We start from the raw sequence: 13,676 nt of genomic DNA, 5'->3' as shown, positions 1-13,676 counted from the left end.
AGTGTATAAAAATATATAGAATGAACTGAAAGCATAAACTTCAAATTTCTGGCAGTGGTTGTTCTTAAGGAGATAAACTAAGGGAATAGCTAGAGAGACCAACATTTTATCTCTAACATTTGTTTCTTTAAAAGAAAAAGGGGGCTGGAAACAAATATGACAAAATGTAAACTATTAAAAATAAATTTTGGAGGCCAGGGATTTAGCTCAGTGGTGCCACTGCTGGCCTCACAAGTGAAAGGTCCCGAGTTCAACCTCTAGTACCAAAACAAACAAACTAAACAAATTAAATAAATACATTTTTGTTATGTCAATTTTCTATTTCTAAACATTTCCCAAGCTTAAAAATAGAAGTCATTACTTTAAATCTTTTAAATGCATTTCTACTATTTTCTAGATATCATTTAAATTATGCAATAAATTCTAGCTACACTTGCTCTAAAATTCCGTGTTTACTCCAAGGGGCTGATCTGTGACAGCGCAGCACAGCAGCACCTTTCTGCCCCTCTGCCCCAGGTCTGGAGTGTGTTCTTGTCCCTCCTTGCACAGCCATATCTAAACTGCTCACAGGAGCCACTCACACCACCTCTTCCAACAATCTTCCTGCCCTCAGAGGACGCCCGTACTATCACTCACTTCAGTTCAGCTTGGTTTTCCTTTCAGACAGAAGTCACTAGGCTCTTGAAGGCGTGGGTCTTGTACTCAGGAGTGGTGCCAACAGTTTCCACTCCCACACCCATTCCATTCCCATGGCAGACATCACTAATCAACCACCTCACTTCCCCATTGTACTTGGAGTTCTTCTCAACAGAATCCTCCTCAACAGAGTTCCTGGGGCTCATCATAAGCTTGGGTGTGTGATGAAACCACTAGCCATGGCTGCCCACATTCTTCTGTAGCTTCCAAAATGCCATTGTCATTCCCGACAGACCCTACGGGAACCAGCATCACGCTGTAAACACAGAATTCATAGGAAAAAATTCTCCACAGAGCAAGTTATCGTGAAGAAACCTCATCACACATTTCAGTGATATGCTGATACCTGATTCAACTGTCCGAAAGCCGCAAAGAAACCAATCTGCAACATGAGACTGCCAAGCTGCAGGTAGATGCCCTAGTCCAAAGGTATTTCATTCTTTCCACTGGCAAAGCGGGGATGACAAGCCTTCCAGGCTCTCCAAGGCCTGGGAAAGTCCTGGGACAAGAAGAGGAGCAGGGCAAGGGAATGGCCGCTGGGTGGACTTGAGCAGTGGCTGTAAGTAGAACAGCTGGGTGGAGGCCTCAAGCTGAGCCCCTTGAAGTCTTACTCTGCCCATCCTGAAGAAAATATACCAACCAGGTGCCCACCCAAGTCTCTTCATGGCAGGGTCACTATGATTTTTCTATCTTTTATATTTTCTGTAATTATATTTTATTTTCATGGTCAGGAACTGAAAGAAAAGAAGAAGGGAGAAAAGAAGGGAGGGAAGGAGAGAGGAAGGAAGGAAGGAAAGAAGAAGAAAGAAAAGGGGGAGGAAGGACGGAGGGGACATGGCCTGGAGGCTCCTCCCTCCCGCACTGGGGCTCTAACCCAGGACCCGGGATTCCAGGACCACTGAACGACAACCCAGCCTGCCTTTTGAAGCGGTTCTGGAAGTGGTGTGCAAACCTACGGCTCGCCTGTTATTTGCTTTTCTTTTAAGGCCAAGGCTGTTAATGCATGAGTTGTTTTTTCTAAGCTAAAGCCTTGCATTCAGGTTTATTGCTGTGCTGGCGCTTTGTGATAAATATGTGGTTTGGGGCGGCAGCTTGGGCACCCTCTCTAGAAGTCTCACCATTCCTGTTGTATACTCTACTTCTGGAACCAGAGCTAGAGGAAACAAAACAGTGCTTCTTCCAGTAAGGATTCATCCAAGCACCTTGTTTGGTGACTTCTCCACCCATTCTTCCATTCATGTGGGGGCTGCCAAGTGCCAGGGGCCAAAAATCAAACGGACACAGCCCCTGCCCTCAGGAGCACAGCCCAGGAGGGAGGGAGTGACAGACTTTTATCAAAGGGCCACACGCTGGGCTCAGCACTGAGGGGAGGGGCCGAGGGGCACCTGGGGTGTGACGGTGACCTTGTCAGCCCCAGCTTCGGGTTGCCTCTTGCCAGCCACCGTGCGGGCCGCGGGCTGTGAGCAGGCCTCTTTCCAACGTCCTCTTCCCCCCATCAGCAGCTCCTCTCCTGCCTCTACCCTGCATCCTCTTTCTGTGCTCAGCTCCTCAGCGGGACCTCGCCTCCCACAAGGCCCCCCTGGTACAGACTTTCAAGAGTGGCTCTTCCAGTCCCCAGGGCACCTGGCTTGCTTGGCAAGGCCAGCCCAGGCTGAATTCAGTCCCCGCTCTGCTTCTCTGCTCTGCCCCCGTGGGCAGACACACGGCACCCGTGTTTCCTTCCCACAGTGTTGCAGTAGGTGTGGTGCAAGGCACAGCCTGTCCTTGGACCCCACAAGACCCTAACTGGCCGTTCAGTGGTCTGAGCCCTCAGCGCAATCTCACTCAGCCTCTGTGTCTGTCCCCAGAACTTCCTCAAGGCCTCTGTTTCCCCAGCTACAGAATGCGAAGACTTGATCTCTACTGCTAGCTAGGCTGTCCTCATTAGGCTGGTGGCAGTGCTGGAGCGGGGACCTGAGCACAGGTCTGCTCTGCTCCCCTGGGAAACTGAGACTGCTATGTGGGGTGGGGTGTGTGGGGGGGAATCACCACAGCCTGGTTCCCAGCACAGCCTCAGCAGGAGGTACGATGTGGGAAATGTCAAGCTGGCTTGGGAAGGGGCAGGAAGAGGCGAGGTGTAGGATTGAAAATGTCCTCCGCTGTGTCACTAGGAGAGGAGGGCGTGTTATTTTTCTTCACAAAAGCAACACAGGAAGAAAGCAGTTCTCAAAGACACTGCATACTTTAGCACGGAAGCCAGGGTGCAGAGACACTTAGCTCAGCTCTTGAGAAGAAATCTTTGCAACCAAGGTGAAAGAGTAGTCAGCAGCTTCTTTTGTTAAGAAAAGAAATCTAGGGCTGGGGATTTAGTTCAGTGGTTTGGGCCCCTGTCTCACAGGTGCAAGGTCCTGAGTTCGATCCCCGGTGAAAAAAAAAAAAAAAAAAAGAAATCTGAAAAGGATTCGAGTGTGTGAGGACTGGTAGGGAAGGTTGCTCGGCAGGGCTGGTGCACCCCCGTGCTCTGAGGTCACGGAATGGCTCAGTGGTTAGTCCAGAAAGAGGCACACAGCTCTTACTTAGCTTTTTTTTTGGTTTCCTGAGACAGGGTCTCACTATATAGTTGTGTCTGACCTGGAACTCACTAGGTAGCCCAGGCTGGTCTCGAACTCACAGCAATCCTCCTGCCTCAGCCTCCCAAGTGCTGGGATTACAGGCGTGCACCACCATGCCCGGCTCTCTCACTCAGCTTTTGAAACTGACTTCCACTGCTGCCTCCACTCAGAAGCCTTCCTGGATCTTCTGATTTCCCCATTCCAAGTGGCATCCCCGCCCTCCATGCCCCGGTTCCGGGCAGTGGTGCATCTCTTGGTCCTGGTCCTCCTCGTGCTGGACCACAACAGTAACAGTCCAGCCCTCCGGGAGAAGGTGTAAGTCTTCCTGTTTCGTATTCCAGGTCTCAGCCGAGGCCTGGTCCAGAGCTGGTGCTTAGCAAACGTTATTACAAACAAAAGTAAAGAAGAGACGGAGGCGGACATCCCAGGAGGTAGGAAATTCTTTGTGAAATCTGTCTCAGAAATTTCTGCCCAGTGCTTGTCCACCGATGGCCATTACAGTCAGGAGGAAATCGAGTGGGTTCAGAAGATTTAGAAGGAGTACACACGTGTCCCAGGACATTGCGGAACTAAACATACCTCTCTAAGCACGCATGCTGCATTTTGTCTCCCCAGTTACTCAGCAGTTTCTCCTTTCAGACTGCTTAGGAGGTGGACAGTCTGCTGCTGGAGCCCCGGCAATTGATCAGAGCTCAATAAATATTTGTTGAATGATGAAGTGAGCAGCTTAAATGCCACAAAATATCTGCTGCAAATACCCTGAGGCCCCCAGTCATATTGACACTTTCTTTACCAACAGTCTCACCTCCTTCCCGAGCACTGCAGACTGCAGACTAGAAGAAAGGAAAAAGTTATACTCATATAAATCTGCTTTCTTAATTATCTAGAAAGAAAGATGAATGAACAAGAGATCACAGCATCAAAAATAAAGGAGACTAGACAGAATTTCAGCCACTGTGAGCCGCTTTAAACGTCATGATTTCTGGGGGTGTTCGATGTATTACAAAGCTCTAATCGTTGCCTAAGAAGGCAGAAAAGTAAATAGAACTTTTTTTTTTAACAAGTTCTCTATCCATGATGGATAAAACTGAAAAGAAAAAGTCCTTCAAAACTAATCCAAAGAGTGTTTCCATGAGCCGAGAAGTTGGGGTGTCTTTGCCGTTGCTGTCTGCTCCTTGTTCGCGTGGCTGTGAGCGCAGACTCGGTAGCTCCGGGCACAGGGTCGCCTGTGGACACCTCGGGTGGGCCGCCTCGACCCCCCCTCCCTGACTCCCTCTTTCCGCTGGAAGGAGACAGAGCCCGGGGCCTTTGCGCTGAGCAGCGTCCACCGCGGTTGTGAGCGGCTGCCCAAGGGACTGTTTCTGCTTCCTCAGGGCCATAGGTCCGGGACTTCTCCGGACAGTTGCAGGCCTGGTCAGATTCACTTAGTGGCCGCTCGGCAGGACACTAGGCAGAAGGCCCACAGGGCAGGGGCAAGGGAGGGCTCAGGGCTCCCCGCTCTGCCCGGGCCCTCGAAGGGCTCAGCGGCGGACACCGACTGTGCACCCACAGGTGTGAGCGCGGACAGGAGGGGTCCTGCTCACGGCCCTCCTCGGCCACCAGGTACGTGTCCAAAGCCAGCCCTGTGATCATATCAGGATCTGGGGCCCTTGAGAGGGGATTAGGTCAGGAGGGCAGAGCCCTGTGAAAGAGTCAGGGGACCCCCCACGCCATCTTGGAAGCAGAGCTGGGCCTCTCCAGACACCGAGTCACAGCCAGTACAGAGACCTTAGGCTTCAGCCCCCAGAAGTGTGAGCAACACATTTCTGTGGTTTATAAACCACTTCATCAGTGGTATTCTGTGTTCGCAGCCCCTACAGACGAAGACCCCCCTTCTTCTCCTGCCCACTGGGCACAGCAAGGGACTACAGAAGAGTTAGATGGGGCCCAGCAGGACCTCGGGAAGAGCCGCTGTGACGTGGCTGTGGCCTGCACGACTGCGGGAGGGACGGCCAGGGCCCGAGTCACCGGGCACAGCACTGTTCAGCCCCAGGAGGATGCCCAGCCCTCCCACCCTGAGGTCTGTTCCTGGAAGGGCAGTGGTGCCCCTGGGGCCCCCATCCCGGGCCAGCAAACACAGCATCCAGTGGCTGGCCTCACCCGTGGATGGCCTGAGCATCACAGCCAGCTCCCATGTGCCAGTTGCAGGGAGGCCTCGAGGCTCCTCTGCTCTCTCCCTAGAGATAAACACCAGCTAGGTCTGAGGGTCTGCAGCCCAGTGGACTTTAACATTGCTGACCTCTCCCATTCAAGCCCCTCCTCCCGCTGGGTCAGGCAGACCTCAGTCTTCAGCTGCTCTGTCGCAGGATCCTGGCAAAAAGGGATCTCAGACACCAGGGGATCTTGGCCCCTCCTTTACCAGAGGCTGAGTTGGGGCCAGGGAGGCGAAGGTGACCTGCCATGGGTCCCAGAACTGACAGTGCCATGCTCTGTGGGAACAGCCAACCGCACAGAGCTCCTAAAATTAAGTTTTCTCTCAGAGCCTGGATTTCTGAGTCTTCTTAAAAATCAGAAGGCCCTGGCAAGCTGAGCACAGTGGTGTAGCCCTATAATCCCAGCACTCTGGGAGGCTGAGGCAGAAGGATCACAAATTCAAGCACAGCCTGGGCAACTTAGTGACTTTGTGGGGACCTGTCTCAAAATAAAGAAGTTACGGGTGTACCTATGATCCTAGCACTTCCGAGACCAAGGCAGGAGGGGCCAGCGTGGGCTACACAGTGGTTCAAAGACAGCATAGCAAAACCCTGTCTCAAAAAACAAAACCCCCAGCAACAACAACAAAAAGGAAATGCTGTGGACACAGCGCTGGGTTCAGTCTCCAACACTGCAAAAAGAAAACAGAACAAAGCCTGGCAATAATGGGCTGGGAGAAGGAAGTGAGGCCCCGCTGCAACAGGGTACAAAAAGGTGGCCAAGAGTTGGCATCCATTTTTCTTGTTCTCCCTTCCCTCAACCTCTTAACTAGTTCAGAAGTTGGATGAAAAATATAAGCTTCCATTTATACTTTCTAAGGCCGCCATTTCATATTACCTAGTGCTCTGACCCCCATTAAATTGACCTCCACTAAATTGGCTTGAATTATGTGTTATATGTCTTTGGTCTAGCCTTGAGATCAAATACCTTATTGTCTCTAAATTCAACTCCCAAAGTAGAGGAGTAACTTTTAACATGAGAACAAGCCTTGCTCGTGTCTGTCCCACTAAGGGCCACGAGTGTCCTGTGGATGGCGTCCAAGGGGAAGGGTGGCCCAACAGGTGTCCAGGAAACTGACCCATCTAGCCAACACATTCTCTTGGGGGGAAGATGGAAGGGAAGGTATGATCCAGTGTGGGAGGGGCACAGAAGGACCTGAGGGACCCCCAAAGATGGAAGGGGGGAAATGGGAGAGACCTGGTAGAAAGGTAGAGCCCGCTGGTGACAGCATCAGGGCAGCCTCCTGAGCTCCCCCTCGGGAACAATGGTACAGAGGTGCTGCTCACGGAAATGAGAGACAGTGGTTCTGAAGGGGGCGTTGGTGAGGGGGCAGCACACTTGCAGACCCTAGAAGCAGGGATTGTTCATGCCTTACAGAGCACCCTTTCTTTCCAGAGGCCGCCAGAGTCACTGAAGCTAAGTAGATCAAAGAGTCCAGTAAAGCTGGGCCCGTAGAAGCTATAAATACCTCCAAGTTCGAATTATCCGACAAGTATTTAATGAGCACTACTATATGTCAGGCTGTGTACCCAGACAGTCATTGGCAAGGCAGACCTGACTGTCACTGGGGGTTTACCGGGGTTCTCCAGGGCTTGGTGCTGAACTCTTCAGGTGTTTTCAGTACAATAAGTTATTCTCTCTTTCAAGGGGGGCTTATCAATGCTGAGGGTTTGTGTGTGTTGACTTTCTATTGTCATAAGCCTTAGAGATAAGTAGGGATGCTCTGAAAGGAAAACAAGAATGTAACAACTAGAACTGGCTGAGTTAACCAAAAAGGAATATTCCTTCTAAGCAGCATCCCTTCTGACTTCGTTTTGCCTGGTGATATAGCTCAGTAACAGATAAGCACTTATCTAGTTAGCATGCATGAGGCTCTGGAATCCATCCCAGCATCAAACAAAAACAAAAATAAATAAAACGTGTATTTGTATCTCCACTGGGATCTGCATGAATAGAGTGTGTCCAGGGCAAGGGCTAAACTAATGTCTGCTTCTTTGCCCAGCCTGTGCTCATGAGGAGCCCGGGAAGATTCAGACCCCATGCAGCATGGGAGGAGGGGCCTTATCTGGGGGCTCACCTGTCTGGGAAGGAAAACACACCCCAGCCCCCGGAAGAGTTTGTTGTGGCAGGATACTGTCCCTCTCTGGCCCAGATACATGCATGGGGCAGGCTGAGCTCAGGAGGTCCTGGCTCAGCTGTGCATCAAAATCACCTGGGGAGCTTCAGAAAATACAGGTGCCAGGCTCCACATGAGATCCTGATTCTCCAAATCTGCCCCAGCATAGACTCCAGAAGAAATGGGCAAAGCCAGCCCATCCGAGTTGGCCTGCTGGCATGGCTTGTGCCAAGCTGTAAGCAGGAGATCCGACGGTTGTGAGCTTTCTGCCCTGGAGAAGGCACCCAGGCAGCAAGTGCTGGACAGAGAACTGGAGTGAGACGCAGGATGCACCGGCTTCCTCCTTCTGGGGTTTGAGGAGATCAGTTAGCTTCCCAGGCTGCTCCCCGCAGATCCCAGGATCATGACAGCCTGTTGAGGTCTATAGCTGGAAATTCCTTTTGTTTAGATCTTGGAAGAAAGCTCGTGGTAAAGTCTGAGGGCAGCATCGCCCTGAAGGGCTCTGGGAGAGTCTCCTCCTGCTGGCTGGCTGCTTCCCCTGCACCTGTGCTTCCTGGCTTCCTCAGCAGGCATGTTGCTCTGCTTTGCAGTCTCTCCCTGGAGCCTCCCAGGGTCAGGCCTTTCACGTGGTCCTCCAGAGGCCCACGCTGCCACAGGCCTGTGTCAGCCCAGCCAGCTCCCTTGCCTCGGAACGAGAGGGGTTCCCACCCTGGTTCCTCTGAGAGCTCAGGGTAGGGAGCACCTTCAAGGACAGGGAGGGCCGAGATGCACGCCCAAGCCTGGTTAGTTCCGGAAACCAGAGACCCAGTGTGAGGAGGGAGATTTCATGGGAGTCCCCGAAAGGAAGATCCGTGGAGCCTAGCGTCAAAGGCCTCCCTCCCTCTTCACAGTCACTCCGTAGGAATCGCACTTCCCACATCTCTCTTCTTCCATCCAGGTGCCTTTAGCCTACTCTCTGCTTCCTCTTATCTCTGTGTCTCTGCCTTCTGGTGCCTCTGTTTCCCAGTTCAGAGAGAATCAAGAGAAATCACGTCAGTCTCTCTTGGACCCGAGCTACAGCCACACCAGTTGTCTCGAGCCTTGGGCAGGACCTCAGGGGTTTCCAGATTCACTGAGGAGGGACTGTGGGCGGATCCCTCAAGCAGGGCCGTGACCGGAACCTCTCCAGAGGCTGGGTGTTTGAGCAAGGCAGGGACCAAGGGGTGACTACCAACTGTTCAGAACTCTTACCAGGTACATTCTTGGGAGGTGGCTGAAAAGTGCCTGGAATTTTGAGGCAGGTTCCCAGTGTTTGCGCTGTGTCTGGCATGGGGGTGCAGACATGGGATGGTCAGGAGCCATGGGGTGTGTCAGTGGCCGACAGAAGGTCGCAGAGCAGGTGCCTTTCAGACAAAATTCATGCAAAGTCAGGACCAGTAAATGCAGAAGGCATGAGGTCAGTGGCAGGACTGCGGTCCCTCACCAAGCACAGCAGGTCACTGGGCTCTACAGGAAAGGCCATGCAGCCCTGCAGGTCACAGGAGAAGTGGGCACAGGCCTTCAGGGTGAATTCTCTCTTTGCCAGCTGGGCATCTCAGAGATGCCAGGCAGCGCTGCAGAGCTGTGTCCCCCTGAGAGCCCAGGCTATGAGGAGCAGGCCGGAGCTGTCCCCTTGGCCAGGCTCCTCCGCCTCTCAGCTCCCCACTGGGATGGACTTAGCCGCCAGGGGGCTGGAACTTGCCCCAACTCCCTTAGTAGACCTGCCGTCACCGTGATGGCTGCCTGGCATCATTTACATAGGAGAGATCTGCCAAAGTTTATGTAACAGTTTTTCCACTTTGTTCTCTTTTTTCAAAATTTTCATGATTACCATCCCCTTGGTAAATACACTGGCACACAGACGATAGAATCTTCAAATAACCATGTCAAAGAAGCTAAGAACTTTTATGACTCGTGCTGAACTTCTTTCCAAGATCCTTGTGCAACTGTACAATGTCACCACTGATGTATGACAGCACCAATTTCACCCCGTCACCCTGGACGTTATTCTCTTCAGACAGTTTGCCAATTTAGTTGTTGAACATATGCTAACCTCAGCCTTGTTCCAGGTTACATTTCTTGGGGCACTTGTTAAACTGTACACATTCCCAAGTTTGTTTATGGATTCCATTTTCCCGTTTTGGACTTTGTCCATCTGCTGTGATTTGAATGTTTCCCCCAGTGGTTCCTGTGTGAGACTCTGGGTCACAGCTAGAACAGTGGTGGGAGGTGGGATGGGCGGGGCCTCTGGGGGAACCTGTGGAACAGATGAGGGGTCCTCATGACAGCGGGCCTTTCCGGCATGAATTGGACCCCGAGTTGCTCTGTGGCTTCTTTTGCAAGTGCAATCTCTTCCTCCCATTCCTGCTCCTGTCACGGTGACCGTGTCTGCTGTTAGGACCTCCGCAGGTGCCAAACATGTACAGATTTGATCTTGGCCATTGCGTCTCCAAAACTGAGATCAGTGTGTGTGTATGTGTGTGAGTGCGCGTGCATGCGCGCACATGTGTGTGCTGTGATGCCTCCACACATCAGTTACTCATCTAGTGCCTGCCTTACACCTGCACTTGCTGATGACAGGTCAAGCCCCGAGCCTCCTGTCTTCCCTAGCTCAGGAAATGATGCCACCCCTTGCCCGCTGCCCAGCCCAAGCCCTCGGTTCCTCCTCTGCCGGCCAGGGTAGGCTCCCTCCTCTGGCCCCTCTCCCTCATCCGCCCCATCCATGCCCATTTGCTGTCCACCCCAGGTCCTGTTCTCATCTTTGTAGTGCCTCTCCCAGCAGTCAGTCTCCTGCTGTGTGTTCAGCTACTTCATCATGACTGGATCCTGTCTAGGTTCCGGGTGAGCTCCATGAAGCCTGGGCTGTCTGCCTTTCCCATCACTGTAAGCCTAGTGTCCACAGCAGAGTCCACTCAATGTGTGAGGCATGAGTCAATAAACTCTGCCCTCCACCCCATTTAAATCTGTGCGGCAAAGATCAGAATGAACGGAGGGCAAGATCAGGGTTTGAGACACAAACGACTCTAGGCTACAGTGGGCTCTATGATTGCTGTGGATCTGGACCAGTTATCCGATACCTCAATGCCTTCCTCTGCCCACCTATAAAAGAGAATTGGAGACAGGCACAGTGGCATATACTGATAATCCCAGCTACTCAGAGGCTGAGGTATGAGGAGAGAAAGTTGGAGATCCTGTCTCAAAATAACAAGCAGCAAGATCCTGTCTCAAAATAACAAGTACTGGGAATGCCTCTCAGTGCTTACCATGCCTGTGTGTGGTCTTGGGTTCCAGCCCCACCCCCCACCCCAACCCCAGGAAGGAGAGAGACAGACAGACAAACAGGCACAGACAGGCAGGCAGAGATAGAGAAATACTATCTTCATAAGTTTGAAAGGTCAGAAACATGGAAAAAGTGCTTAGAAATGAAAGACTGATTATAATAAAGCTCCTGATAAATGTCAGCTCCATGTAGTATTTTCATTAAAGCCTTGGTCTGTATTAAATTATATTTTAGTCTAGTTTTTAGGGTATACACTAGAATGCTTACCCTTTAATCAGTGTGGAATTGATTTTGGTGTAGTGAGTGGCACTGACTATATCTGCTGGCTAATTCTTTCCATTTGCTGTGCTTTCTTTATCACACATTGCATTTTTCTCTGTTTCTTCCTGTTTTCAAGTCCCTTTTTAATGAGGGCCATAGTATCACGCCACAGGTGCCCCTGCCTGGTCAGGGACCATCTGTCCTTCTCTGCCAGCCCATCAGAACCATCATGTGTGTTAGTCCTGGGCCCAGACCCTCACAGGCGAGCACCCTCTTGCTTGTGAATTCCTTGAGGCTGATGTATGATGTACATCCTGATACAACATCCCCCTTTCACTTGAGCCAACTTACACAAGTTCCTGCGTCTTGTGACTAAGAGACCACAGGCAAACTTCACCTTTGTCATTATCCAAGGAAAAGTGGCAGCCAAAGAAGCTGCATTCCCACCTCCAAGGGGAATGACATACTGTCCCATCACCGGAAAGCCTCTCCCAACCGGGAGCAAAAGCAGGGAAGCCTTCCAGACCCCGGTGCCAGCCAGGCATGCCCACCTGCCACCATCTTGATGGCAGCAGATGCCCCAAAATGAGGTTTACAGATTCCAGCAAGGCCAGGGAGGCAGGCTGTGCCTCACCTCTTCTACCTGCTCGGTGGGCTGGCAAGAGATGGGAAGACTCGGGCATGTGAAAGTGCCTGCAAGATGAACTTGGAAGTTGTTGTTGTTATTATTGCTTGCTCCATTCCAAAAAAGCTCTGGTTTGGCATACAAATTAGAGGCTAAAAATAAAATCCTAATTGAATTTTTGAGCATGTTTATGCATCTGCATCTGAAGCTCATTGTCAGAACGTTGCTCCTCAGCCCACGGATGTGCCAAGCACAGAGCCTGCACTGCGACTGCCTGGAGCCTGGAGAGCATGTGCTGCTCCATGCTTTGTTTTCAAAATCCACTATCAGGGCTTGATTTTGCAGTGTGGTTGGTTTTGCTTCAGGGGTGTCTGGTTGCCATTTGTTCCCTTTCTTAGCTCTGAAGTTACAAAGAAAAGCCGTGAAGGCATGCTCCGGCCTCCAGGAGGGATTAGTGAGCTCCCTTCCGAAGATGGAGGCTGCAGGAAGGGTGGGAGCTGAGAACTGTGACTTCTCTCCCCAGCCAGGGGACAAGTGACTGAGCTAGATGCTCCCTGAGCAGAGAGACACTACAAGCCCACACATCTCCCTCCATCAGCCCTGCACCTGCCAGGGCCTCCCTTCCAGTCACTTGGTGTCCCCAGCACAGGACACCCTGGGGCCTTTTTCCTACTCAGTCAGATGCCAAAGGGTGTGGCCATCTTCCAGCTACAGGCAGACTTAACAACATCTCCTAGTTCTTCATGCAGTGTCGAAGGGTCTCCAAACGCCTGTGCTGCTAGGTCTTGCCCAAGCTCCAGGCCTGGCCCCTGGATGCACTCAATAGACAGGAACAACACAGAAAGTGAAAACTGACCCTTTGGCACTCAATTTCCCTCTTCTGTTTCCTGGGAGGGTTGGGAAGGTGGCCCTGCAGAAACCCACCTCCAGGCATGCTCAGGGAGCAGGGGGGTCCCAGATCACATTCTGCGAGCACAGCACATTAGGGGGGGTACAGGAACAAGCTCTGGTCCCAACCTGGCTGCTCCTTCAGATGACGCAGAAGCAGTAGTTCTGCTCTGGTTACTACCTCTGATTCAAAAGACCACCTGCATTCATCAGGAAATGCTGATGCCCTGCTTTCCACCACCTGGTTATTCAAACATTTGGAACAACAATTTACATATGCCCATCCGGAGTCCTCCTTGATTCAAATGAGCTTCTGCTGCAGGAGATCCTTTTTCCATGAGCTGGAGATTTGGTTGGAGATGACCCCAGGTCTTCCAGGAAAGGAAAGAAAGGTTTCTGTGGGGTATTAAGCACATGCTGCCCTATGGCTAAATGCTAGGCGGAGGCCAAGTCTACCACAGACCCAAAAATCCTCCAAATTCCATTTCCTATGGCTGTCTCCAGTCTGCAGAGCCGGTGATAATGTGGAAACAGTCAAAGTAGATTTCCATACCTAGTGGATGCCTGGGTACCCTAAATCTAATGGGTCCATGGGCTATCTGGACTGCTCAAACAGAAGTTGGTTTAAAATACACTTTTATGGTAGCTGCTGCACGCCACAGACATGACAGGCATTGGCGGTAGAAATTCCAGACTCGTTTCTCATCAGGTCTTCCTGAGGAGATTCAGCTCTAAGAAGCTCTTGACCTCTCAAAGCATCCCAGGTCTCCTTAGGGACTCAGATTCTTGAGCCATGACTCTCAAATCTGTGTGACCCTCTGAAAGCTACAAAGGCAAAGGGAAGTAGGAGGAGCTGGGGCCCTTCCTCCTGGTTCCGATCCCACATTGCCAGCCCCTGAGGGTCCTGGTTCCTTTTGGTAGGAGCAGGTTTAACTACCTGAATCCGAGAACTCACAAAGGGCAGGTAGT

The sequence above is a fragment of the Fukomys damarensis genome, unplaced genomic scaffold, assembly GCF_012274545.1.
Source record: "Fukomys damarensis isolate Sample0158 unplaced genomic scaffold, DMR_v1.0_HiC HiC_scaffold_11, whole genome shotgun sequence".
In the NCBI taxonomy this organism is placed as follows: Eukaryota; Metazoa; Chordata; class Mammalia; order Rodentia; family Bathyergidae; genus Fukomys; species Fukomys damarensis.
The sequence above is the reverse complement of the archived record's forward strand: the minus strand, read 5'-3'. Positions refer to the sequence as shown.